Here is a 27,959-nt window from a genome sequence, read left to right as displayed (position 1 = left end):
GGAGTGTGTTTATAGCCTCTTCTGGGCTTGTGTCTGGGGACTGGAAGGAGCTGGATGGGAACCTTGTAGAAGTTTTCAGTCTATTGAGGAGATGATAATTGCCTATCTGATGGCCTCTGGTATAAAGTGGTGCCAGAGCTGAGAGTTTCTTCAGTACCTCTCAGATGCCAGCACCAGCCCTAGGCTAGTGCATCAGTGAGAAGAAGCAGGATCTGAGCTGAGATGATGATTCTGTCATCTCTGGAGAGGCCATTGTCCCCAAGAGGCATTCATGTGCTGATTTGTAAAACACTGTTGAGTTTCTCTTTGCCTGTCTAGGGATTTTTATGCAAAGGGCTCTCCATTCCTAGAATTCACTGAAAGCAAATCCCTGACATGCCCTCTGCAACTCATCATGTTAATAGGAAAGAAGGGCTGGAGGCCAGCCAGGGTACCCCCTCCCTTAGCCATGTCAGGATGGCTATATTGATTGCAGAGTCTGACGGAAGATTATGGCGATGGATGGGGATTCACTTGGCTTTTGCAAGGCCACTGACAGTGGAGAAATAAAGCTCTGTCTCTGGAGCCTGTCTTCTTAACTGGGCTTCCAGCCAGATCTTCCTTGCCATCCCCCTACTCCCCCTAGTCCATCATGCACACCCAACCAGATCTGGCTTTCCTGAACACCTCTTAGTCACAATCCCCTTAGTCACAATTGCTTAGAACCCCTTAACAGGTCCTCTTGGCCTGGACTCAGGGCCCTATAGGATCAGGTATACATCTACAAACAATTGCCTTTACAACCTTGTCACTGATAAGACTGCCCTCTGCAATGAAACCTACTCTCTAGTCAGATGGGGGTCTTCTCATAGTCCCCTAAAAATTCCAGGCTTATTTGTACTTCCATGCTTTTCCCCAGGTTGTTCCCCATGTCTTCTGAGCTCACCTCTATCTGCTCAAATTCAGTTCCTCCTTGAGTACTTGGCTTAAGCCATACCCCCCTAACCATTGGCCCACATGGCTTTGCCCCTCCCTCCCCTCCCCTGTCCTCCCCTCCTTCTCTCTTTCCTTCTTTCTTTCGAGATGAGGTCTTACTTTGTCAACCAGGCTGGAGTGCAGTGGTGCAATCTCAGCTAACTGCAGCTTTGAGCTCTGCTTAGGTGATCCTCCTGCCTCTGCCCTGCAAGTAGCTAGGACTATAGGTGTCTGCCACCATGCCTAATTTTTGGCACTTTTTGTAGAGGTGGGGTTTTGCCCTGTTGCCAAGGCTGGTCTTGAACTTCTGAGCTCCAGTAATCTGCTAGCCTTTGGCCTCCCAAAGTGCTGGGATTACAGGCATGAGCCACTGCACCTGGCTGGCTTTTTGTTGTTGTTTTATTTTAACTTTCCATCTCTTTTAAAGTAAACTGGTTACATTTTGCCTTCTCTGCTCTCCTAGCTGTGCAGTAGCCCATTTCTCTGATGTGTAATACCTGAGAGCAGGAGCTATTAGACCCTCCAGATCAGGGCAAAACGTGTGAGATGAGTACATGCTACTTCTTGGGTAAAGGAGGAGAGATGGATGCCTGAAATAATGAACTATCTCTGGACAAGTTAGCAGCATTTCCTTCTTAACCTGGTGTTCATGTACCCATTTTAAAGTGAGGACTAGAGGTATTGATGGGAATGGGGGGAGATGGAAGCAGGATTCTCAGAAGAGTTTCCAGCATAGCAGTGATGATGAACAGGATTGAGAGGGAGCAGGTGCTAGGTGAAAAAACAAAAACAAAACCCAAAGAAAACAAGAAATTGAATTTGACATACCTTAGTGAAGGAAGGTGGGTATACTGGATTGAAAAAATATTCCTTGAAAGTTTATATCTACCTGAAATCTTAGAATGTGACCTTACTTGGAAATAGGGTCTTTGAAGATATAATTAGTTAAGATGAAGTCATACCACATTAGGGTGGCCCTTAAATCCAAAGACTGGTGTTCTTATAAGAGGAACAGAGGATACACAGAAAAGCAGACCATGTCTTCCATGCTGGCTTAGATGGAGGGGCCCATCCTGCATTTAAGGTAGCCTCAGCATGATGGGAAGCCATGGGCTGAGCCATCCCTGCAATGTGCAGGAGGGAGAAATCACATCAGTTGGGATCTCTTGAATGTTCACATTTTTTGCAGAAGGAATCTGGCTAGATTGATCATCAGGAATAGAAGAGGTCTGTGTAGGGAAAAGGGTGATAGAAGAGGTCTGTGCAGGGAGAAGGGTGATGGGGAGTGTGCTGTGGTGGTTTTGTGAAAAAGTGGATGGGATGTGGGTTTGCTTTGATGTGTGTGAAAAGAGAAGAGAAGGAAACGAAGTGTAAAATGACCTTGTTGGTTTTTGCAATGAATGATATGTAAGAAAATGGCCTTTTTTTTTTTTTTTTTTTTTTTTCTGGGCCACCAGGTAGCTCTGGCTATCTGTCAGATGGAATCACATCAGGCAGAGGGTTGGGGAAGAGACATCTTGGCCTTTGGAGGATTTCCTTAGGCACCACTTCAGCACCTTCCTTCTCCTTCTCAGTGCAGGAGGTGGTGAGGGATAATGGGATGCATACTGGGAGCCTTCCCTGGATCCCTGCATTGTCAGTGCCCTGTCTGAGCAAGTCTGTCCTATTCTTGGATCCTTGGTCTTCTCCCTTGTACAGGAGGCTTACAAAGTTTATGTGAGCATTGAGAAAAAATATTTTGTAAATCTTAAAATGCTGTATAATATTGTATCCTATAATTCTCCAAGGACTCAGAAGGAAGATAGGTGCAGTCTTAATCCTTCGGGGTTTGATGGAGTCTCCCATACTGCTTGAAAAGTAATGCAGCTTTCAGTTTGAGATGACGAGGTTCTAGAGATGGATGGTGGTGTTGGTGCACAACAATGTGAAAATGTGAATGTACTGAATGCCACTGAACTGTACACTTAAAAAGGGATAAAATGGTCTTTTTTATGTGTTACATATTTTATCATGATAGAGAAGTCACAGCTCCGTCCCTCCCCCCAAAAAGTAGTGTACATACAGGACAAAGCTGATACGTGAGTAAATTTGCCAGTCCAGATATTACAGAGCAATTATTAACATTGTCAAGCTGAAAACAGATTTGCATCTGTAGTACAGAAACATGTGGTGAATACTTGTATGTGCAATCACTGTGAGGAATTAGGACTGTTTACCAGGCCTCAACACAATGTATTATTGTTAGTGCTTTTGGATGACTCTAGAAATTCTTTTGGGAGGGAATTGTCACAATTCTATTGTGACAAATTATGTCACAATAATTGAAACAGTAATGAACTATAAACTGAACTTAATAACATGATCTGAAATCACTTCTCCCCCTCTACCCCTGCCTTCAAGGTTATTCTCCTGCCTTAGCACTACTTTTTCTTTGTTCCCCAATTTACTCCTTATCCCAGTAGGTCAAGGTGAAAACAGATTTGCATCTATAGTACAGAAACATGTGAATCTCATGTAGTCTCCTGTATGTTACTAAAAATGCCTCATTATTATGGACACTGGTCCTGTGCCGAGACTTTGCTCCCAGAAAGAAGCAAGAACTGTTTGCACATCTCCCAGATCATTTGTTCTCCAGGCCTGTGGGCATCCACATCAAAGGCTAACAGGATCACCCCCAATTTTCTCCATTCTCTAGCTCCAAGCTGCTTTTGATCAGAACCCTAAGTGTGAATACTGCTTGAGGGTCTGTGCCTTTCTGAGGAGTCCCCATAGGCTCAGAAAGTAACTCAGAAAGGGGTTGAAAGATAGATGCCTTTTGGATTGAGAAATTGTTTTACTCGATTACAAGATAAAGTACTTATGGTTTGGGGTTTAAATACTGGGACATGTATTATACCTCCTCCAAATCATCCCTGAAAATGAAGCAGAAGAACAATGATCAATGTAGAACTGCCTATGGCGCCAGATGATTTTGAGTCACATACAGAACCAGGCACAGCTCTCAAATATGATGGCTACCTGTATTTCTAACAGGCAATCAGTTTCCTAAGAGGGGGCTGGGGGCAGGAAAAATTCAGTGCCTTCATTGTGGGCCGCTTCTTGTTGAATTTTGCTCCACAGGTTAGAAGACAGGTCCCAGTCTTCTTAATGAGGCATTGAAAGTCTAGGTGGAATAGATGTTTGCTGGAGCCTGTGGAGATTATAAAACAAAGAGCTCACTGCCTTATGTGGTCAGGAGAGGCAGGAGTGACAGCGAGTGTGAAGGTGTGGGAGTTGGAAGGAGCTTGGAACTCAACTTCTTTTGGCCTCTCAACTTGAGATTCACAAAGAAAAAAAGCGATGTCTCCTTGCTGAAAGGTAAGAGTTTAAAATTTATCTGAACTCTGAATATTATAGTTTGTTTTGGCTCCAGTGGCGTATTTCCATAATGTATTTAAATCACAAATCCGTGCTCTGAGGCAAAGTCAAAACACCTGGTCTTAGTCCTGAGGTGACGCCCTTAGAGCTGGAATAGTGCTTAGTGCCCTGTGCAGGGACCATCATCATATTTATATACAATGGAGAAGATTGTCTAGAACCTAGAAGGGTACTAATTACAGTCTTATCATTTTTCTCCTTAGCAAAATGGAAGCTCCTCCTTGCACAGTGCGCCCCTTCCTCACTGTAGTTTATTCCAAGTGAGAAGAGTAAACATGACTTCCAAATGCCATCTAACGATATATGCATATCTAAAGGACACAAGGATGACTGAATGCATCTTCATGTGTAGGAAGTGAAGTGTCTGTTGACATTAAGTACTTCTTCATGAGAGAGAGGAGGCCCATGATGGAGATGATACCAGTACCTCCTTCTAGCACTCTAAATTCCCAGTGTTTACTACTGCTGTCTCTGAAACTGCAGCATCCTCACCAGGACCACACAGGGAACAAATGCAAGACAACTGAAGTCCCTTTAGCTGTATTCACAACACTTCATAGATAAGATGAAATTTGAATATGAGAAGGATTTTTTTTTTCTTTTAAAGAGCAATTTGTTCTCCTGGTATCCTAGTAGGAGTGCCTGAAAGTGCACATTGACTGGAAGGTTTCATGTGAGCATCAGCCCTGGGGTCCAGAAGACAGTCTTGGCAAGCCTGGAGAGTGAGGATGTTGAACAGGCAATGGAAGCATCCATGAAAGGCAGGCAGCTGCTGCAAGAGTTTCCAACAGATAACTGGTCACTTGCACAGAGGGAAGGAACCATGGATTCCATGATAATGACACTTGTGCCAGCTTTTGTGTTTCCAGAAGTATTGAAAATATAAGGGAACCACCACGTGTAGAATATGTGAAGTCTAACAGAGACGAGTTCCTAAGGTATTTGTTTTGACAAATCACGTTGCAAGTAATGTGAAAGCAGTTTGGATAAAAAATGTCCCCATCTAATGCCGCATTAGGGCATGCATTTCTATAGCCTAAATCTGTTGGTGACATAAAAATATATGTTTTGTTGGACACATAATAGTTTGAACACATAATAGGTTCTAGAATGGATCTGCATAAAGTAAGAAGAAAGGATATAAAGGTAGAAGAATAAATGTTACAACGGAACACTGAGCTGGGTGGCTCTTCACCATGGACCTTGCTCATATTTCTCACTACAGGCTTTCTCTGAGCTAACTTCCAAGTTCTCTCTTTCCCCTTCCAAACTTACCTGTATGTAATCTTGCTCCCAGGCCACCTGACTGATTTTTGATGCCTGGAGATTTGCTTCCACCTCGTCATGACCAAGCCTTAGCCAAGTCACTGTTTACTCAGTTACAACATTTGTCCCCTGCTGAGGCCTGTCATAGATTTCATAGGTCACAAACAGTCCAGCTTAAATCTAACCTTCTCTTTGGTCATTCGGAGTAGCAAGAAGCATTGTGTTTTGGATTTACTGCAGAACTCACACACTTAAATGTACAGAGTCAGTTTTTATAGCTATCACTGCATCCAGATTGGGCAGTGACCTTGGCTGAGACATCCTTTACTTCTGTTTCAGATCAATTTAGCCAGCATATAAAATCTCTGTGCACTGCCAGGGGAAAGTAAAGTGAAAGACTGCATGAAGAAATGGAGAAGAGCCAAATAGTTGACCATGGTTGCTGTATAAATCTTGGACCCAGGGCTAAAAGGTGGCAATATAAATGCAGATGGTTCTGCTGCCATATTTTCCTGGCACACCTTTAAGCAGCACATTTCAAGCCTGCAGGTTTGGAATGGCATTTCCAAATATAGACTCAAAAAATCCTCAGGTGTTTGATTCTAGAATAGAGCTGGAAATTCTGTCCTGCAAATGCCTTCTGTAGCATGGGAGAAAACCCACTCTTCTGTGTCTCTTGCTTCAAACTCTCTATTTTCTGGAAACTAGAGAAAGATGTGGGCCTATATTGAAAGATATGCCTTGAACAAGAATTATGCACCTATCGAAAACTTGTACATTGAGTAAACTCTCTGTTTACAGGAATCTATGGAAATATCAAAACATCAGTAACTATAGAGGTCATTAACTAAGGAGATAACCTGAAAAATAAAGTTCTATTTGCTAAAAACTGTATCTGATTAGTTTGGACTTCTTTTTCCTATCCCTTTCCTGTTTTATATTTATATTTTTCTTCTAAAATTAAGTGATCGTTCACTATCTAATTTGTATTGTGGAAAATGTCCAATTCTAGACATTAGGATGGCTTTTCTTATTTGAGTCACATGCTAGAGGCAGCATGGTTTTGTGGAGAGAGCTCTACCTTTGGGGTCCGGCTCTTAGCTTTGGTGTTAACCCCAGGCATCTTTGTCCTCATCATGATACCTCTCTGGGCCTCTCCTTATATTTGTAAAATGAGGGGGGCTCTCTGAAGTATCCTTCTGGCTATAAAATCTGTCAGCTCTTATTGTTGAAGTTTTCTTCTGTTCAGAGTTTCTAGGTTTCTCATAAACTGAGGATTCAGAGGTCAGGAGGAATGGAAACTTGTTATTCCATTTGTAACATTGTTAGAAGTTTTAAATGCAAAGACAAGTAATTAATTTGTCATCATTGCTTGAATATATTATACTTTAAAATACTGAATTATAAAATGCAATATTTGGAAAAATGAATTTGTTATGAAAAATAAATGTTGCTGCTTGTCTAAAATTTTTTAGGACCCCTCAAATTATTGCCTATAGTGGCAGTTATCAGCCCTGGCTGTGCATTAGCATCTCTTAGAAGCCTTTCAAATACTGCCCTCCCACCGTCAGAAGTTTTCATCTAATTTGTCTGGTGTGGGGCCTGGGTACCAGTATTTTTTAAAAGACAAGATTAAGAATAAAATACATTCAGTTCCCAAGGCTGATGTATGCATGGCTCCCATGCATGGCTCATACCTACCCACCTTCCATAGCAACCATGTGTGGTCCCCTCCAACGTGCTGTCATGTTTCACACATGTCATTTCACACCACTCCATCTTTGCATCTCCTGTTGTAGCCTGGAATGCCATGCCCCAAGAAGCTTAGCCTTTCTTGAGCCCCTCCCTACAGTATAGATTTTTTTATTAGCATAGCTCCTGTACTGTAATGGCCTGCCTTGCACTCATTCTTCCTGTATTGTAAATATTTTATCCACCATTGTATATATTTATAGTCTAACATTTGGTCATGTCTCTTGTGCTTCATGCCCCCCCCGCCGCCCAAGTGCTTTCACACATGATCTCTTTCTCATGGGCCTCTCCCTGCACCATGGCCTCTTTCTCAAGCCTCTCTTCCTACCACTTCCTGCTTGTTCACTTTACTTCAGCCTTACAAGCCTCTTGACCCTCTAACATGCCATAGTTTTCCTCATCTCAGAACCTTTGCACATGCGATTCCTCTGCCTGGGGTGTCTTCCTCTGCTCATCCTCCCATTTGCCTCCTCCTCAGCATTCAGGCCCTCACTCAAATGCCATCTCCTCAAAGTGGCCTTTCTTAATCACGCTAGCTAGAGTAGCCTGTCCCCCACCCTACCATCCCAGCGTTACTCCCCATCCTACTGCTTCTGTGTTCTTTGTAGGACTTGTATCTCAAGTAATATTGTTGTTTTGTATACATGATTTTTGTAAGTCTCCCATTACTAGAATGTAAGTTTTATGAAGATAGGGACTTTGTCCAGTGGGGGTTTAACAAATATTGAACAGATGTAGGTTGTCTCCCTTAATGAGATAGTGCAATACCTAGTGTAGTGATTGGGAAGATGGTATTCATTAAGTGCTTCATGAATGATGTTTCTTAGATGTTTCTCCTTCAGAAGTAGGACCTCTAAAGAGCTCCAAATGATACTCAAAATATTAGGCTGATTTACATTTACATTTTCTTAATTTTTAGTTTAAAAAAGAGCAAATAAATGTTTTTTTCTTTTTATAGTAAAATTTTATATGTCTCTCCCTAATTTAAAAATCTCTATTTCTAGGACCCACACCTATGGAGACTCCCTCTTTCCAGGAGTCTGTTCAGAAAACAACAAAGGGAAAGGGATTCCTCTGGAAATCAGTTTTGCCTAGGAGTCCCAAATTTTAACTGACACCACTGCTCTGAGCCAATGTGAGAGGAAACAGATTTTTTTTTGAACATCTAAATTTGGAGAGCCCAGCGTGGTTGTTCACACCTGTAATCCCAGCACTTTGGGACGCCGAGGCGGGGCAGATCATTGGAGGCCAGGAGTTTGAGACCAGCCTAGCCAACATGGTGAAACCCCGTCTCTACTTAAAAGAAAAAATACAAGGCTAGGCGTGGTGGCTCACACCTGTAATCCTAGCACTTTGGGGGGCCAAGGTGGGTAGATCATGAGGTCAAGAGATTGAGACCATCCTGGCCAACATGGTGAAATCCCATTTCTACTAAAGATACAAAAATTAGCTGGGCATGGTGGTGTGCACCTGTAGTCCCAGTTACACAGGAGGCTGAGGCAGGAGAATCGCTTGAACCCAGGAGGCAGAGGTTGCAGTCAGCCAATATCGCTTCACTGCACTGTAGCCTGGCGACAGAGCAAGACTCCATCTCAAAAGAAAAAAAAGAAAAGAAAAAATACAAAATTAGCCAGGTGTGGTGGTGTGTGCCTGCAATCACAGCTACTTGTGAGGCTGAGACAGGAGAATTGCTTGAATCTGGGAGGTGGAGGTTGCAGTGAGCCAAGATCATGCCACTGTACTCCAGCCTGGGCGAGAGAGCAAGAATCCATCTCAAAAAATAAAAATAAAAAAATAACAAATCTGAGGGCTTTCCAAGTAGGTGATGGGACAGGTGAAGATGGAGAGTGGTAAGATCAAGAGTGAACCCTGTGTCCTTGCAGAGCTCTGCCTGAGCGACTGGACCCAGGACTCCCTTAGATCCCTGCACTTTACTACTGACCTGTGGCTCCCATGAAATGGTAAGCAGGAGACTCTGGTTGCTAGTCATGGTGGTGACATTTCTAATTCCTTCTTCCCAGCTTTGCTCTTGCCTTGGGATACCTACAGGTAGAGAATGATTGGGAAAGTTGTCAGAAACGTTGGGAGCAAGTATGGAACAGCACTGAACTCTCTAGAGAACACAGGATCTCTAAGATATAACCTGAGGAGAAAGACGTAGCAAGCCTGTTTTCCCATATATGAAATAAAGGGGTTGAGCTAGATGGTCTTTAGTGGCTTCTCTGTTTCCAACCTGTAATCTGTAAGAGTTTGTAAGCATTTTGTTATTGAAGTGATCAGCATTCAAACTGTAGGCAAAAGTTGTTTTCATTTTGTAATTCTTTCAGCACAGATAACAGATATTCTCTTTGTAAAATTGCATTACTCTCTTTGTGGACACTGTGTATCCAATTGAGGTAGTAAATTACTATTGCAGCAAAGTCTGGTTGGGATGCTGTAGAGTGCATTCTCCCATAGAGTAGCCAATAGTCACATGTGGCTGTTGACATTAAAACTAGTTAAAATTAAAAATTCAATTTCCCAATCATATTAGCTACATTTCAAGTGATCAAAGTGCACATATCTTCTCTTTCCAGTTCAGTTCTCAATTGGACAGAGCAGATGTGTGCATTTCCATCATCACAGGAAGTTCTTCTGTGCAGTACTGGGTTAGAGTGCACCCCTGCCCTTAGGTAAGAGTTGTATATTTAGGGAGCTGCTAAGGACCCACCAATCTCTAAGGCTGAGTGATTCTGTGGCTTTGTGTTGGGAAGACCATATTCCTGCTCTTTCTTTGCTGAAAAGGTTTTTGGTTTCCAAAAGTGCTGAGGCTGGTGGAGAGGTACAAAACAACTGCAGGGAGTTCCTTTCTGCCTGAGGAGATCATCATTCACCTCAAGAATTGCAGTGAGAATAAGAGATTATAAAATGATACTGAAAAGCCCTTTAAAAAGTTGAAGAGTTACATGAATATAAGGCAAGATGATTGTTAAGTGAATGCATTAAATATAAAACACAGCTTGCTCCTGGACCCTCCTTGACTTCCATCTCTCTAAGCCAATCAAAATGAAGTTGGAAGTGGTGGGGTTTGGTTGCCCTTGGCAACTAATTCTCTACTTTGTCCAAACTCTGGCAACCTGGGTTAGGGAAACTATGAGAAAGTTCAGGACAGAGCAAGCAGCATTGGCTTCTGCTGGTTTGAGTCATATTTACCTTGGCTTTAAGGGAGTCCCCAGAATGCTGGTGAGAGTCATTGGGATGGCCTGGATCAGCAGCTCAGCCTAGTTGAAAAACTATTGGATTCTCCCTGGGGAGAGGCTCAGTGGTACCACTGTCTTTCCCAGATGAAGTGCATAGAAGAGATGACTCTACCCTCTCTGCATATCTCTTGGCCAGCTTTCCCTCTGCTTCCTTTCATGTCTTTGCATCATAGTTTTAACTCCTGTTGTGACAACATATTATGTTAAATATTGTAGAAAAGGCACCAAATGTGATAACTACAGCCACATGCCTCAGATCTGAATTACATCTCAGTGAACCTCTCATGGAAGAGGACACTGGGAATGATTTGGAAGGCATTTCCTTGTGTCTTTATTGTCAACACTACCTCCAGGCACATGGCACTGTTCTGGGAGCTGTAGGAACCAGTAAAAGGCACATGACTTAGACAAACACCCAAACACAGGCTAGAGTATATACTAAGCACAACTCTAAATGTTGACTCCAGTGGAAAGACACGGGATTTGAGTCACATGGACCTTGATCTAAATCCTCTTTATTGACTTTGATGTCTTGGGCTCTATAAGCCTCTGTTTACTCATGTAAACTGGAAATAATAATGTCTTACCCACAGGGACGTTCTAGGAATGAATGATGAACACATATGTAAAGGACTGCATGGAAGGCTTTGCACATTGAGGCACATAACAAATTATTTCCTTTCCCTTTCTGAGGGATCAGTGCTGTGATGTGGAGGGGAATGATGGAGTGACTATGGAGAGTCTATGCTTAGAGAATGGAAACTACAGCATTTTACCAAGTTTGTTGGCTCTCTGGTGGTTTGGATAATAGGGTAGGGAGGGGGTGGATTTGGCTTAAGGGTCAGGGAGGTTCTCCCTATAGGATAAGTGGTCACAGGAATGAAATTGCCTGTCTCTCTTTAATCCTGAGTCAGTGGTTGATGTTTTGGTAGCTTTAGCTTCTCTTCAGCTGTGGGCTCTAGCTGCACAGGGGTTGATACTTGTGGGAAATTTGCAACCACTGGTGCAGTGGGATCCCAGGGATTGACAGAGGGGCAGTGTATGTACTTCAGGGAAAGGGAAGGAGGATCCCCTGGTGCCTCATGTCCAGTGAAATGTTGTTCCAATCAATGGCATTGATTGGTCTCTGATGGAGATGTAGTTTTATTAGTTCACATTCCTATTTCACTATAGAATGTGACTGTATGTGTTTGTGAGAGAGACACAGGGAAGGAGTTATGATCGACAGTGGACAATAGGGGAATAGTCAGGGGAAGAGAAAGGGGACAGTTTTCTCTGGGACTCTCAGTTGGCCTGAACATGGGAGCAGTGACTTGCTGGAGTGGGATTAAAGAAATTAGGGTTACAGGGTTTTTTCCACTAAAACTAGAGAAGGAAGTAAGATTAGTCCGAATGTAGGATCAATGTTTTGAATACAAGGGGCAGATGCCCAATGTTAGATATGAGAATCTAAGGTGGAGAGAAGGGCTAGCTTGGTTGAAACTCAACCAAGAGAATTTCAGAGTTCTTTTCTCAGAAAATACCTTGGAAATGCTTTAGTTAGCTGTAGATGTACTTAGGATGTGTGATAAAAAACAAAAACAATAACACAGGGACCCAGTCCATCACTCTGGTCCCTTACCAACCACATCAAGGCTTCTAGATATGGCTTTACCCCAAGGAACCTTTAGCTCCTCCTTGGCATCTCACAAACTTTTCTCTGAATGGTCCTCTCTTCTCTGAGTGTGATGAAGGGTGTTGAGCCATTGGGAAGGAACTTTACGTTTAGTCAGCATCCACTGTGTGCCAGCCAGGTCCAGTACTGGACACTTTATGTTTTTTTTAGTTTTCATAACAACTGCATGATCTATGCATGCAGTTTTACTTATCCCAGTTTTACTTATTAGGAAACCGAGGCTCAGAGATGTGAAGTATCTAACCCATTGTCACATGGCTTGTGAATAAGTGGCAGTATTGGGATTAGAACCCCAGATCTGAATTTAGATCATTTAGAGCCCCTAAATGTCAGGTTAAGGAGTTGGAATTCTTTTAAAAGGCAACAGGGAGTTGTTGGCTATGACCAACATGTTGATATATGAGAGAAGACATTTTCCTCTTGAGTACACACAGAGAAGTTGTAGATCAATACAAGCAGCCTCTAAACCTCTCTCATTTTTATGGGCCCTTGGGCTTGGTTCTTCTTTATGCAATCAAGACTTTATAATGCTGTCTGGCTCCAGTCTTGGGGTTTTTTGGAGCCTGTAGAGTCTCAGGGCACAAACAACACCAGCTGCTTGCCTAAGATATACTTTATAATCTTCCTCAGCTTCCACATTCTTTTTTTTTTTTTTAAGACATGGTCTCTGAGGACCTCATTAAAGTTAAAGAAAAAAACAAAACAAAACAAAAGACATGGTCTCACTTTGTCACCCAGGCTAAAATGTAGTTCCAGCAGTTCTTGTGTCTCAGCCTCCCAAGTAGCTGGGATTCCAAGTGTGTGCCACCGTGTCCAGCTAATTTTTTGTATTTTTTAGTAGAGAAAGGGTTTCACTATGCTGGCCAGGCTGGTCTCAAACTCCTGGCCTCAAGTGATCTGCCTGCCTCAACCTCCCAAAGTGTTGGCATTAAAGGGGTGAACCACGGCACCTGGCCTATTTCCACATTCTTTATGCCACTGTTCTCAGAAGTAATGGAATAATGCTATGTAAGATAATTTGAGAAATTAGGCTCCAAGGTTTAGTGGATTGAAACAACTATTTGTTTACTGGATTCATAACTTGGGTTGGCGTCAGCTGGGCAATTTTTCTGCTAGTCTTACTGGGAGTCACTCATTTAGCTGCAGTCATTTGGCAGCTTGACTGGTGCTGGGTAGACCAAGATGGCTTTACTGACAAGTCTGGCAATTGGTGCTGGTTTTGCTGGTTATCAGCTGAATAACTCTCTCTGTTAATCTTTTTGTGATATTGTATCCACTAGAAGACCAGACTGAGTTTCTTTACATGATGGCAGATGTGTTGAAAGAGAATGAAGCAAGTCATCGGCTAGTTCAGATGGAGTGGGTAGCAAAATAGACTCTATTGCTTCATGAGAAAAAAGGCAGTCACATTGTAAAGGGGGGGGCATATAAGGATAGAAGGACTTGATTTGGCCATCTTTGTAAACAACCCACCATTGAAGGACTTCTTCTTTTCTGATCCTCCCTTAAGTTTGAACTGCAAGTTCCCTGAGGAATTCCTGCCTGTGGAGATCAAATTAGAATTTGGATTCCTAGCAGATGGTTTAATAACTGCAAGCAGTTGCCTTCGGAGTCCCTGAATAAAATCATCTTCCTAGGGGTCCTGGGAAAGGCTTTGATGGGTGTCCTAAGCTCTCTCTCCCCTGATCTTGTACTACCTCCATAGGCTTTGGATTTTTGGTGAGAAAGACATCTTGGAGGAATGGAAATGCAGGGGTTTGGGAGGTGGACAGACATGGATTCAGCCAGTTCAGTCTTAGTTCTGACTGGCTATGTGGCTTTGGGTAGGTTACTTGACTTCTTTGAATCTTATTTTCCTTATCCATAAAATAAGTATATTTATTTTGCATGATTGATTTGAGGAGTCATTCATTCAACAATAGATGATAATAATTAAAATCAATTCCAAGGGTAGCGTGAACTCAAGGCCTCTCATTTAGACTCCTGAATCAGCCCATCCCTCCCCTCCCCCATTCGCCTTCACCTTACTTTGACTTGCTGGCCAAATAGGTTGTGAGTTTCCTTAGGTCTTCCTGTCTTACTCTGTCATAATTGCTGTGAGCAGGGCTTATCCCAGTAGGATAAGTGTGCAAGGAGGAAGAGGGAGGGAGTTTAAGAAAACCAGCCAGAAAGTCTGCTCCAGTTAAGAAGAAATCCTGCCAGAGTGCTGGATGGAATAGCCAGAAATGATGTACAGAGAATCTAGTCACCGTTAGGATGTGAGATTTGGATGCACGAGGCCAGGCCCTGAGCCTTCTAGCTCTGAAGTCTTGGGCAAGGCTTTTAACCTACTGAGCCTAGCTTTTCTTATCTGTACCCTAGGAATCAGAATTCTGTATTACAAGTTTGTTATGAGAATAGGAGAAGAAAGTTTGCCAGGGGCCTTCCTGGAACATAGAGAGTTCCTGGACCTGCATAGGTGCACAGTAAAGGGTAGCTTTGTGATTATTCTCAATCTTCTTATTGCTGTGCTCCCTGCATGTTGTAGCTCTGTTGTCCACAGGAAGTAATGGGGTAAGACAATCCCAGGCTTTTAATGACCCCTCTCCTGGGACTCAATAGCTATATTTTTTAAAAATTGTGCTGTATGTAGATTTTTATAAATTGAGTCCTATTTCCTCATTGACCAATCTGATTATTAATCTCATTGAAAAGAGTTCATTGGAAAACAGTTATAATAGAAATGAACAGAGCTGCTGCAATCAGTCTGCATCATCATTCTAGCCAGGAAATTAGGCTTCAAGAGATTAAATAATAGCTGGCCTAAGGTCATACAACTAGTTAGTGAAAGAGCCGAGGAACCAGAATGTCTGGTCCAGATTGGTGGTTGGGGGTTGGGGATGGTGGAAAGAAAAATTCACAGCAAGTAGACTAGAAGGAAGTACATTAAAAATATTATAGTTAATATATGGAGAATGGGGTAGAATTCAGACATTAGGTCACTTTCTTTCCTATGTTGATTTTTCAAAATTTCTATGATGAACATGTATTGCTTTTATAATGGCTAAAATAAGTTTGATTTAAAAAAAGTAAATTTAAAAAGAGAAAGGTTGGGAGGGCAGAGCCTATATGATGGCCTATGGCTAGATTATGGACCTGGATGTTCCAGACTGGTTGTAGTGAACAAAAGACAGACAGAATTGGGAGTAGACACTAACTCTTCCTTAGGCTTTGAAGATGGAACTACTGTGCAAAAGTAACGCTGAGGTTAATCTGAAGTTACTTGGGAGATAGGGAAGAGGGGAGTGTAGAGGGTCAACACATCATTGTATTGAAGTTTCCTCTACTTTGTCTTTTGCCTTGGCCTCCTGGCCTAGTGATAACTGGGAGAAGCAGGAGTGAGAGGAAAGGAACCAATGTTTCCCATGCTTTTGAATGGCCATGTGTCAGGGCTACCTAGAAAGATCAGGACAAGGCCTCAGAAATCCCCATCAGGACAGACAGGGATGAGGTTCACTCCAGGAGCTTTGGAAGAAAATATATAAAACTTGTTATTGTTACTGTGAAATACAAAATGCCCCACCATTTATCATTGCCAAATAATTCCTGGTATTTCCACGGACTTTGTGCAGCAGTCAGGTGGGTACTCTTAAAAGTATAGCATTTGGGCCAGGTGTTGGGGCTCATGTCTGTAATCCTGGCATGAGATTGGGAGGCTGAGGGGGATGGATCACTTGTGGCTGGGCATTTAAGACCAGCCTGGCCAACATGGCAAAATCCTGCCTCTGCTAAAAATACAAAAAATGGCTGGCCCTGGTGGCATGCACCTGTAGTCCCAGCTACTTGGGAGGCTAAGGCAGGAGAATCACTTGAACCTGAGAGGCAGAGGTTGCAGTGAGCCTAGATCATGCCATTGCACTCCAGCCTGGGTGACAGAGCAAGTCTCTATCTCCAAAAAAGAAAAAAAATGTATAGCATTTGCCCATTTTATGCACAGGACTAGCTTGTCAGTTGTTGCCAATCTACCATCAGGTTTGGGCCTTTCTACCAGAAACTCCCAAGCCAAGTTCCCTTCTTCGAGCCAGCTGGGCCACACCTCCATCCCCAGGATGTAAGGCTATTGGGCAAAGTGCCCACAAGTCTGTAATTGCATCTGTCTCCCAGGAGGAGGGTATAAGTGCAGGATTCCCCTCAGAACCCCATGCATGTGGCCTGGAGCTGAGTCTCTGCCAGCTCCTCTCCCCCTATATAGCAGGACTGACTTGACCAGGCTGCTTCTCATTGGAGCATATCCAGAGAAGGAGAGCTTTCCCACAGGAGGGAAAGCTGTGTCTGTCAGAGCTCTTCCTTTCTTGATTTCAACTCTTAACAATCCTTGGCAGGAGAAGATATTTGAGGATAGCTCAGGTTCTGTGAGCTAGTCACCATCTTCAGAACTGAGAAAACAGTATCAGAATTTAAATCACAGCAGGGCTTTCTTTAACGCCTGGTCATTCCATGTCAGGACTTTGTGTTGTCCTTCCAAAGGGGCATCTTACAGGACCAGTGTCCCATATCCCTGGGCTAGCCTGACTTCTATTGTCATAAAAAATTAACGTGGATGATTAGGTGATGTGTGGGACCCTGCAGCTGGCAGGCACAGCCCAGCCTGTGTGTGTATCCAGAAGAGGCTTTGGTTCTGTACTTCCCATGTGCCATGTGCTATGTATGGTGAAGCACATGGGATATCAACAGACCAAGTTCTCTGCACTCAAGATGATGAAGGAATATTAGGAATGGGAGACGCATGTCTGGAGGCACGGAGCACCTAGCGTTGTTTGCACTGCCAAGCGTCCAGGGCTGCTCTCCAGGATGTGGTGATGCACTCTGTCCAGGGTCCCGGCCTGCTCTCCAGGATGTGGAGTTGCGCACTGCCCAGGGTCTGGCCCTGCACTCCAGGATGTGGAGATGTGCACTGCCGAGTGTCTAGCCCTGCTCTCCAGAATGTGGAGATGCGCTCTGCCCAGGGTCCAGCCTGCTCTCCAGGATGTGGAGGTGCGCTCTGCCCAGGATCTGGGCCCGCTCTCCAGGATGTGGAGGTGCACTCTGCCCAGGGTCCGGGCCCGCACTCCAGGATGTGGAGATGTGCACTGCCCAGGGTCCAGGCCCGCTCTCCAGGATGTGGAGGTGCGCTCTGCCCAGGGTCCAGGCCCGCTCTCCAGGATGTGGAGATGTGCACTGCCGAGCCTCTAGCCCTGCTCTCCAGGACCAGCACAGACATGACTGCCTTGCTCATGTTTTTAAGATTTCAGCCTCTATTCTCTAGCTGTCTTCTCTGAGACCCTATATGAATATCTTCTTTAACATGTCTAAAATTAAACTCAGCCTCTCCTTCCAAGATACATTGCCCCTCTTTATCAAGACCTAAAATCTGGAGTTTTTTCATGATTTTCTCTCTTCTGGGGCTCTTTCATCTTAGTTTTTAGACCCAGTAGCCCTTTATAACCTCTTGTCTGCGTCTCTTCCTTTCCAACCATCCCTGCCTTTTTACCTCGTGTATAGGTGCCTTCAAAGCCCCCTGACCAGCCTCTCTGGTCTGGCATTACTCCTTTTTAGCTCCCCCAGATCAGTCTTCCTAAAACAGCAAGTCTTTTCAGTCGCTTTTCACCTCCTAGAACAATGACTTAGCCTGGATTATATTAAGATTACACCTGGAGAAGATGGAATGGTATGACTGGAGTTACCAGAAAACCCACCCTGAGGAAGCCCCCCAGTAGTATTTGATGAAGTGATCATTTTCAAGCTTAGTAATATCCATGCAGATTACCCACATGGTGATACATTTTTGGTGTCTTATAAAATCCTGGGCTGGCCTCTCTCTGCCACCCAACTGTGGCCATCGTCCCAGTCCTCACCATTAACTAGTGTGTGCTCAGGGATTTTGACACTTTGGGATATTAACTGGAACCAAATACCCTGAAGAGGATTAAGCAGCTGCTGGTGCCTAAAGTCAGGGCATGAACCATCAAGCCAAAGGTGGTTGACCCAGACTGTGGAGGGAGACAAGCAGGAGAAGCTGGAAGTCCCAGCTCCAACTCAAGCTCAACAATCAATTGTATCACTTTGTGTTTAAGTCTTTTCCAGTCAGACCTCAGTTCATTTTGATGCAAAACAAGGTTCAATTAGGTTCACTGCTTGTCTGGTTTATTCATACCAGTGCTCTCTCCTGTTTTCAAGGAAATTTGAGAGATCTATTTTCTAACTGTAGATTAGTTCTCTCCTTGTTTCATGTTAAGTAGGCATCCTTAGGTCTTGGCTAAAAGGAATTACAGACTTTTGGTATTGGCAGGAAACTTGGAGATTACCTCTTACCTGTTGGGCATCCACACTATTCATAATGCAAAGGAGACAGCAGATTGATTTCCTGTCAGACTCCTGGGGCAGAGAGGCCCATTGGGTACCAAGGGCTTAGAGCACTTAGCAAAGATCACCTGACCTTTCCTGAGAAGAGGCACACAAAGAAGACTAAGAGACAGAGAATGGTCTGTCTCTTCTTAGAGGTGGAGAGGATGTCTGGTGGGCCTCACTGTCTGGGGCAAGTATGGTAATGGGCTTTCTTTGTTCTGTCTTCCTTTTCATGGGGCCTGGGAGTCTGAGATTCTGCTCTGTGCAGGCTGGAGAACTCTGCATGTGTTGTTTCTAGGAACAGGCCTGCCACTTCTTGAACACTAGGGGCAAGACTATTGCTTGGCAAGTGTGGACTCAAGCAAAGCCCTCTGTTGCATTTTAAATGCAATAAATATCCAGGGTAACCTTGACCACACCCATAGTCTAGTAAAAGCATCAGGAATGGCAGCTAATTGGGAGGAATATTAGGGAGTTGGGGGTTCCAAATGAGTCAGAAGCTTGGGTAGGAGTCATTGACAAGATGATTGCGATGTGCTGAGGAGGGATGGTTCCTAGTATGCTAAAGATAGCTGTATTTTAGTGGCCAGTAGCCCAGAAGTTTCTTTTTATCCTCTGTGTTTTTCCCAGAGTTTTCTAAGCCCCATCTCTTGGAAATGAGCCCCAGTCTAATCTATGGAACTCTGGATAACAGGTGAACTTTACTACAGCTACTTGGTCCATGCAAGTGTTTTAGAAAGTATGATCTGGACACCTTGCCTCAGCACCACCTGGGGTGCTCTTTCAAAGGGCAGAAACCTGGGTTCTACCTGGATTTATAGGTCCAAGCAGTGGCATCCAAATGCCTACCTGAGATAGAAGATGAACATGTGTTTCATAGCCCTTTTGTCATATCTAGAACATATCTCTTTACTAAAAGGGTGATGTTTAAGGAATACTAAGCAAGTGGTAAAAGGAAAATGTAGTAGCTCCCCTTTTTTGTGGGTGATACATTCCAAGAACTTCAGTGGATGGCTGAAACCATCGATAGTACCAAATCCTACATACACTGTTTTATCCTATATGTACATACCTATGATAAAGTTTAATTTATAAATTAGCCACCCTAAGAGATTAACAACAATAACTAATGAAAAATAGAACAATTATAACAAATATAGTCCTGTGCCACTTAGTGAACAGGGTTACATTCTGAGAAATGTGTCATAAGGCAATTTCATCGTACAAACCTCGTAGAGTACACTTACACAAATCTAGATGGTACAGACTACTACACACCTAGGCTGTGTGGTATAGCCTATTGCTCCTTGGCTACAGACCTGGGTAGCATGTTACTATACCAGATACTGTAGGCAGTTGTAATACAATGACAAGTATTCATGTATCTAAACATATCTAGATATAGAAAAGTTACAGTTAAAATATGGTATAAGATTAAAAATAATACACCTGTATAGTACGCTTACCATAGATGCAACTTGCAGGACTGGAAATTACTTTGGGTGAGTCAGTGGTGAGTGAATGTGAAGGCTGCCACATCATTGTATACTACCATAGACTTTATGAATACTGTACACTTAGGTTACACTGAATTTATTTTAATGTTTTTATTGGCTAGATGCAGTGGCTCATATCTATAGTCCTAGAGCTTTGGAGGCCTAGTAGGAAGGATCACTTGAGTTTGAGACTAGCCTGGGCAACATAGTGACCCTGCCTCTATAAAAAATAAAAATAAAAAAAATAGCTGGGTATGGTGGTGCACACCTGTAGCCCCAGCTACTTGAGAGGCTGAGGTGGGAGGGTTGCTTGAGCCCAGGAGTTCAAGGCTACAGTGAGCTATGATCACACTGCTGCCCTCCAGCCTGGGTGACAGAGCAAGAACCTGTCTCCAAAAAAAATAATTTTTTTGTTTAAACTTAGCTTACTGTAACCTTTTTTTACTTGATAGATTCTTTTGTAATAATTTAAAACACAAATAGGTGTATGGCTGCACAAAAATATTTTTATATTCTTCTATAAGTTTTTTCTTAAAAAATTTTTTTAAAAACCTTTAAATCTTTTTTTTTTTTTAACAAATACACAAACACAGTAGCCTAGGGCTACACAGGGTCAGGATCATCACTATCACTGTCTTCCATCTTCACATCTTGTCCCACTGGAGGGTCTTCAGGGGCAATAACACATGTGGAGCTGATGTCTCCTATGATAACTATGCTTCCACGTAGAATATTTCCTGAAGGAAGTACCTGCTTAGACTGTTTTACGGTTAACTTTTATATATATAAAAATATATAAACCAATATATGTATATATTGTTTATATATATAAATATATATAAACAATATATAAAACAAATATATAAACCAGTTTATATATTTTTTAGCAAATATATAAACCAGTAACACTGTCATTTATTATCATTATCAAATATGCATTGTACTTAATTGCATGTGTTATACTTTTAGACAACTGGGAGTGCAGTAGGTTTGTTTATACCAGCGTCACCACAACCATGTGAGTAATGCGTGTGTTGTGCTACAATGTTATAGCAGCTATGATGTCACTAGGTGGTAGGAATTTTTCAGCTCCATCATAATCTTATGGGACCACCATGATATATGTGGCCTGTCATTCACTAAAACGTTCTTATGCAGTACATGGCTATTCTGCAATAAAAGTTATGCAAATATGGTCTCATTCTCATAGTATTTTATTGTACTGTACTTACTGAGTTTTGGACCGAGATTGACTGCCAGTAAGTGAAATCGCAGAAAGTGAAACTGTGGATAAGGGAAGACTACTATAATTCTTTCTGAGCAAACATTTTAAAGAAACAGATGCTCAAGATATATAGTTGTATAGCTTCCTTTTTACCAGTTGTCCCCTAACCATAATCACTGATGCAAATTTTGATCAGATCGATGCTGAGCTTGAGCCTGGGGTAACTGCGTGTGTGGTGGGGGTATGTTCAGCATTTCTTGGTTTCATAGCTGTGGCTCTTCTCAGCTGCTGACCTTGCCTTTGCCTTTCCCCACTGGGGCTATTCTATTTCTCACCTGCCAAAGAGTGCCTGGCTTTCTCTTTCTAGTGCTCCTGAGCACTTCTAGACCTGTTGTCTCCAGCCCTCCAGTTCTTACCTTGAAGGCCACAGACCTTTCCATTGGGAAATAAAACCTTCTGGTTCCCCAGAGTTCCTCTGCTAGTTTACTCTTGTGCTTCAGTGTTGCCTTTCCCTAGCTTTCATCAAGAAAAATAGAGTAAGCTACACCTCTCTCTCTTCCCTAACCTAGAAAAAGGGAAAAGAAAAGAAGGTCCTTGCTAGATCTTCAGAGAGACTCATGTTGGAATGTTGGCCCTGCACTTATCAGCTGTGTAACCTTCAGCAGATCAGATACACTCTCTAAGAAGCAGCCGTTACCTCTTTTAAATGGAAGAAGACGACCCCCCTCATGGGACTCATAAGGATTCACTACAACAAATGAGAAGTCTCTCAGTGTCCCTCATGTATTAGCTACTCGGTAAAGATTGCCCTCCTATGCCCCTGCCCTTGGTTGTCTTTTCCCACACAGCCTACTTCTCTCTCTTCTGTCCTTCCTCCCAGTTCAGTGTAGCCCCTTGCCCACATTTACTCATTTCTGTCTCTCACCTCACTTCCTGTAATGAACAACACTGTTCCTCACTCTATGTATCTGATGCCAACTTACAAGTGTATTATATCTAAAATTCCATTAATAAGTCAGCTGTCAAAACTACTCTTGTGCTTTTCTAGTGGTGGCTCACACTTGATCACGTGAGCTCAGGCATTTGACACCAGCCTGGCCAATGTGGAGAAACCCCATCTCTATGGGGGAAAAAAAAAAAAAAAAAAGCCAGGCGTGATGATGTGCACCTGTAATCCCAGCTACTTGGGAGGTGGAGTTGTATGAGAATCACTTGAACCTGGGTGGCAAATGTTGCAGTGAGCTGACATCTCACCACTGCACTCCAGCCTGGGCAACAGAGACTACACTTGCATATTTCTAAAAATCCACATTTATGCATGATTGTTAAACATTCCCAGGCTAGACCCAAAATAACTAATAAGTTACAATGAAAAACACAAAGGAGAGTGCAACATTGTTTTAATAATAAGCATAGCAAAAACCACAGCAAGCAAGTGTCCTGTTTCTTCCAGAAAGCTGCTCATGATCAGAAGCAGGTTAAATTACATTAGAGGATGAGGAGGTAAGGTTTGGGGTACTTTTAAAGGCTTTAAAAGTTGCTGGCTTTGGTTCGTTATTAGTTCTAATTTACTACAAAATACATGGCTCTCCCTTTTTCCTGATGCAGGTGTAAATCCCTGGCACCAATCTTGCTCTTATCTGCTATGATTAGGATTATTTTTGGCTCTAAAACAGAGCAAAGCAGGGAGGAGAATGTGGAGGGGAGAGAGAGGAAACTTTTGCTGCAGTTGTTTGTAAGGAATTGGAGAAAAGAAGGGAGGCAGAAAGGCTTAGGACAGATATGAATGTGCTATGCAACACTGTTTATAGTGGGAAGTGGTTCCTAGGAGGGACAGGAGCACAGCATCTCTTCTCTGATGGGGAGGGAGGAAATAGAAAAGAGAAGCCAAGACAAGTGGGAGAGTGAGTATTCCCATGTATTTTAGGTACAGTGATACTGTGGCAGACCAGGGATGAGCATCTTGTTACCACCCTAAGTTTGATATTTCCATATTGACTGTTAGTGTCCCTGGAGTGCCTTTATAGTGACTCTATCCTTTTGCAGTAGGCAAAATCAAGCTGATGAAAATTATATACAATATAAAATTATCCTAATGGAATTAAATACAAATGTGGATGCTGGAATATATTAGTTGGTCAGAAGTTAAAACAATAGGGCAGCAAATATTTGGAGGTTAGAGGACTTTTAGGGAAGTATATTAGTTATTTTTTGCTGTGCAACAAGTTACTCCAAAATTTAATGGCTTGAAATAACACACATTTATTGTCTGACAGTTTCTGTGGTTCAGGAATTTAGACACAGTTTTCTGGGTTCTCTGCTTCATGGTCTCTTAGGAGGCTACAATCAAGATATTGTCCAGGGTTGGGGTCTCATGTGAAGACCTACATGGAAAAGGCTGACTTAGTTTACATGGTCGTTGGCAGTTCCTCAAGGGTTTTTGGGCTGAGGGTTTCAGTTTCTTGTTGCAGAGTCTGATCTCAGGTCTTTGTTATGTGGGCATCTCCAACATGGTAGCTCATTTCATCAAAGCCAGCAAGAGAGAGAATCCTCTGGCAAGATGGATGCCACAGTCATACATAGCCTAGTCACAGAAGTGATATCCCATACCTTTGCCATATTATACTGGTTAAGAAGCAAGCTACAAAACCAGTATATGCTCAAGGAGAGAGGATCATTGGGAAACTTCCCAGAGTCTCCTTGCTGCAGACAGGGAGCATTAACCAAAAAAAGACTCAGGAGATGGAGGGGTCTGGTGGCCCAGACCCATCTGGCTTCATCTGGTGCCTCTTTAAGCATCTCACTATCAGCCTCCAGTCCTGAAAGATGTGCTTTTTGCCTGGGTTCCATGTGCTGCTCATCTATTCTGACCAAAATCGTGTCTTCACAGCTGTTCTTCCTCATTAAATATTTTCATACTGAAAACATAGAAAAAGAAAAAGAAAATGATGGGGAAGAGGAGCTGAAAGTTCAAAATATTGAGTATTTGTTTATTACATACAGGGCATTATGAACTGAATTGTGCCCTCCCCAAATTCATATGTTGCAGTCCTAAATCCCGGTCCCTCAGAATGTGACTGTAATTGGAGATAAAGCTTTCAAGAGGTGATTAAGTTAAAATGATGCCATTAGGGTGGGCCCTAACCCAGTCTGACTGATGGCGTTTATAAGAAGAGAAGATTGTTAGGGCACATGGAGAGAGACTGTGTTAGGCTATTCTTGCATTGCTATAATTTAATTAATTACTGGGCAATTTTATAATCACTGGTTGATTTATGAGAAATGAGGTTTAATTGGCTCATGATTCTGCAGGCTGTATAGAAAGCACAGTGCCAGCATCTGCTTCTAGTGAGGCCTCAGGAAGCTTCCAATCATGGCAGAAGGTGAAGAGGTAACAGGCATCTCTCATGGTGAGAGTGGGAGCAAGAGGCCAGGGAGGTGCCACACTTTACAGTAACCAGATTTCATGAGAACTAACTGTTGTAAGGTCAGCACCAAGCCATGAAGGATCCTCCCCCATGATCCAGACACTTTCCACCGGGCCCTGCCTCCAACACTGGGCATTATATTTCAACATAAGATTTAAGTGGGGACAAATATCCAAACTATATCAGACACCATGGGACACAGAGGGATGACTGTATGAGGAAGCAACAAGAAGGCATCCATCTGTTATCTGCAGGCCAAAGGGCGGAGTCTTAGAGGAAGCCAACGCTGCTCAACCTTGATCTTGGACTTGCAGCCTCCAGAGCAACAGAAAATAAAATTCTGTGGTTTAAGCCACCCAGTCTGTGATATTTTGTTATGGCAGTCCTAGCAAACTAGTACATAGGGCATTTTTGTTTTAAAGTGTTCATTAATTTTTGTATACATTTAATAAACATTTTTGTTCCAGGAAATGTGTTGGGGAAGGACTATGGACTTAAAACATGGACCTGCTCCTTCAGAATCCTGTAGGTCAAGAAAGATAAAAACAAATCAGAATGTAGGGATGATTGCCATAATCACCATAGTTATGTGCTATGGGAACAGAAAAAGGGGCAATTATATGTTGAAGAAATTGTAGAAGTGGCAGATGAGCTGCTGCTTAAAAAACAGGGTGGAGTTCTCAGAAAAGGAGGAAGATTGTTCCAGTCTAGACAAACTGAGCAAGGCATGGATGCTAGAAAGAGCATAGTGTGAGCATTTTGGCTCTAGAGTCACATGGGTCTAGATTTTAATTCGCCTCTACCACTTTGTAGCTCTGTGACCTTGGGCAAGTCACTTAACCTCTCTGTGCCCTTATGTCTTCATCTGTAAAGTGAGGTTAGTTCTAATACTTCCTCATAAAGTTGTTGCAAGGATGGAATGAATTAATATGGGTGAAGAGCTTAGAAGAATGTAAGTATTACATAAGCATTAGGTATTATAATTCAAAAATGCAAATCTTATGTTATTTCTTTGAGTTAAACTTCTCAGTGTTTGTGTAGTAAGTCTATAGAATAAATTCCCAACTCCTTAGCAAAGCTCTACCTTGATCCCCAGCCTCTTCCCCTGTGTTCTAGCTCCGCAGGACAGTAATGCATACATCTTCTCCTATCATATTCTTTCCCCACTGCTGAAATAAAGCTGCACATTCCCGAAGACACGTATCAATTTTCAACTGCCCTTTGAAGCCTTTCCTGACTCTCCTACCCTCACTTCTATAATTATATCATGTAGATCTAAATTGTAGCACTCATGTTTATATTTTAGTTCTTTTATTCACTTACTCCAATAGGCCAGAGGAACCTTGAAGACTCAAACTATGTATTTTCCAGCTAATTTTGTATTCTTATCACCTGGCATATGCTGGGTACACAGTAAATGGTTGTTGAATGAAAAAAATGAACAAATAGCGATTTGTATACAGTCATAGTATGTCTGAGACAGGGCAGATGGGTGGCGATAAGCCCGAATGCAGGGATTGCGTTTAAATGATGAAGAGGAGTAGCCAGTTGGGTATAGCTAGCAACCATCTTCATTTTTCCATTTATGGAGCGTTTTTTTTTTTTTTTTTTTTTTTGAGAAAGTGTTTCGCTCCTGTTGCCCAAGCTGGAGTGCAATGGTGTGATCCTGCCTCACTGAAACCTCTGCTTCCTTGGCTCAAGTGATTCTCCTACCTCAGCCTCCCAAGTACCTGGGACTACAGGTTCATGCCACCGCACCTGGCTAATTTTTGTATTTTTAGTAGAGAGAGGGTTTTGCCATGTTGACCAGGTTGATCGCGGACTCCTGAGCACAAGCAATCTGCCCACCTCAGCCTCCCAAATTGTTGTGATTACAGGCGTGAGCCACTGCGCCTGACTTCCATTTATGGCGTCTTTAAAAATGCAACAAACTACCAAAACTTATCTCAAGCTTCAGGCCAAAGCTTGTTCTTGGGCCCCCTACTTACTCTAAGCTCCTTGAATTTCTGTCCCTTTCTAGTTAGAAAAGGGACCACCATGGGCTTCCTCTCTTCCCTGCCGCCTTTGTCTTTTTCTTAAAGCTCTAATTATCTAAAACTAGAAATACCATTTGACCCAGCAATCCCATTACTGGGTATATACCCAAAAGATTCTAAATCACTCTACTATAAAGACACATGCACATGTATGTTTATTGCAGCACTGTTCACAATAGCAAAGACGTGGAACAAACCCAAATGCCCATCAATGATAGACTGGGTAAAGAATATCTGACACGTATACACCAAAGGAATACTATGCAACCATAAAAAAGGATGAGTTCATGTCCTTTGCAGGGACATGAAGCTGGAAACCATCATTCTCAGCAAACTAACACAAGAACAGAAAACCAAATGCCACATGTTCTCACTCATAGATGAGAGTTGAACAATGAGAACTCATGGACACAGGGAATGGAATATCACACACTGGAACCTGTTGGGGAGCATAGGGAGCGGGGGGAGGGATAGCATTAGGATAAATACCTAATGTAGATGATGGGTTGATGGGTGCAGCAGATCACCATGGCACATATATACCTGTGTAATCTGCACGTTCTGCACATGTACCCCAGAACTTAAAGTATATATATTTTTAAAACGCTGTGATTGTGGGGCTTCTACGCTGGATTCTATCCACTATGATCCTCCAAGGCCGAGGACCTGCCTGCCTTGGCAGGTCTATCTGGTGGTGACCAGTAATTGCTCCAGAGTGTGCTCCTTCCTGTTCCTCTGATCAGAGTCTCACTATGAGATGCCCTCTACTCAGGCAAACCTGGTGCATAGATAGTACCAATTGTCTTCTGCCTTGCTCTGGGGAGCTGCGTCATAAACCTGCAAGGGAGGTGAGGAGAGGGAGAAGAGGATCTGAGGTAGACCAAAGCCACTCAAGGGTCATTTGTCAGTCTAGCTCTGAGAGGGTGATAGTGCCCTTCCTTTACTCTCACTGCCCTCCTCTTTCATTGTCAAGGCCACTGGTATACTTGTTTTGACCTGATTTACAAGCAGGTTCAGTACAGTAGGCAGGTGCTGTGTGGTGCCAGTTGCTGGGAGACAGAGAGAGACCTGTGGGATTTGCCTCCGCATCAAGGGAACTGCCCTCTGA

The 27,959-nt window shown here is 42.9% G+C and overlaps 1 protein-coding gene and 1 long non-coding RNA gene across 2 annotated transcripts in view; both read left to right on the top strand.

The window, feature by feature from the left end:
• Positions 1-27,959, top strand: part of KALRN (kalirin RhoGEF kinase) — a 602,830-nt gene that overhangs the window by 72,531 nt on the left and 502,340 nt on the right. The window lies entirely within an intron of this gene.
• On the top strand, positions 1,308-27,387 carry LOC116543014. Its single transcript, XR_004265440.1, has 4 exons — positions 1,308-3,079; positions 3,110-7,289; positions 25,486-25,491; positions 27,237-27,387. It is a non-coding gene; the product is annotated as an uncharacterized LOC116543014 (long non-coding RNA).

This window comes from Sapajus apella, unplaced genomic scaffold, assembly GCF_009761245.1.
Source record: "Sapajus apella isolate SASKATOON/1434 unplaced genomic scaffold, GSC_monkey_1.0 scaffold178, whole genome shotgun sequence".
Taxonomy (NCBI): domain Eukaryota; kingdom Metazoa; phylum Chordata; class Mammalia; order Primates; family Cebidae; genus Sapajus; species Sapajus apella.
The sequence above is the reverse complement of the archived record's forward strand: the minus strand, read 5'-3'. Positions and strand labels throughout refer to the sequence as shown.